Source organism: Egretta garzetta, unplaced genomic scaffold, assembly GCF_000687185.1.
Source record: "Egretta garzetta isolate BGI_Z169 unplaced genomic scaffold, ASM68718v1 scaffold575, whole genome shotgun sequence".
Classification (NCBI taxonomy): domain Eukaryota; kingdom Metazoa; phylum Chordata; class Aves; order Pelecaniformes; family Ardeidae; genus Egretta; species Egretta garzetta.
Window position 1 is genome coordinate 1,920,603 of NW_009259790.1, and position 949 is coordinate 1,921,551.

General features: G+C 39.7%; 1 long non-coding RNA gene across 1 annotated transcript in view; it reads left to right on the forward strand.

Annotated features, from left to right (window-relative positions):
- The first annotated feature begins 28 nt into the window (after window positions 1-28).
- The window catches only part of LOC118452361, a 13,904-nt gene continuing 12,983 nt past the window's right edge, over window positions 29-949 (forward strand). The window contains exons 1-2 of the long non-coding RNA XR_004842121.1: window positions 29-116; window positions 236-949. The exon at window positions 236-949 is cut by the window's right edge and continues 12,983 nt beyond it. This is a non-coding gene — a long non-coding RNA (uncharacterized LOC118452361). The remainder of the gene's footprint in view (window positions 117-235) is intronic.

Below are 949 nucleotides of genomic sequence, written 5' to 3' on the forward strand. Positions count from 1 at the left end.
GGGCGCCCTCGGGAGCCACAGGTGTTCGCGTCGCCTGGGTGTGCGAGCGCCGGTACCGTCCCGGCGCCGAGCGTGGCTTCTGGGGCCGACTTTCGCCGAAGACGGGACAGCTACAAGTAAGCGCGCTGAAAGGTGCCGATACGTATCGTTTGATAAGCTCATGTGACATAACAAGAAGAAAAATCTTCCCAATCATCACCCCCATAAGTCAGCCAGTTAATTCCTCTTTCTGCAGGCCAGCTATTTTGTTTTAACCTTTCTGCTCAGCCAGAATTTCCATCAACTTCTCTGCGTTTTCCCTTCAAGATGTATTTGCTGATTATACAGCAGTCTGGCGAGGACAGCATTCTTTGGCCCTGCATTTTGATTATCAAAAGCAGAATAAATGTAACAGTGGCTCTTCAAGCACGGTAATTAGTTTCTTAACTGACAGCATTTACCTATTTCACTCATCCAAGTGTAAACTATAATGCTTTTAAACCTGGATTTTATTTAGAAGTTCTGGTGGAATTGTAAACTGAGGATTTGGAAAATACGTTCGTTTTGTCTACAGATCCCTACTTTTCCTCTCATCTTTGAAAGCAGTTCTTAAGAAACGTAATGCTAAGGGTAGTAAGATTTAGACACACAGCTAAATACTTGAAACTACCACTATCAGTGGGAAAAGACCTAGCTGTTTCAAGTAAATTTCAAATATTTGCTAGTTTATTGTACAAATAACAAATTTAGAATAATGCCAGACATCTCTCTATAATATGTCAGCCTCAGTTTGAAATATATTAGAACAGATAAAGAAGTTGTTTCTTTCAGAAGAAGTCTTAATAGATATTTTGAATGCTGGGTCTAATAAATAACTTATTCTGGGCAAGTTCTGTGCCATTTTATAGACACTTACAGAAGGTGCTGCTTACTTAATAAATAAATCATAAAATGTGAATAAAACCAGATA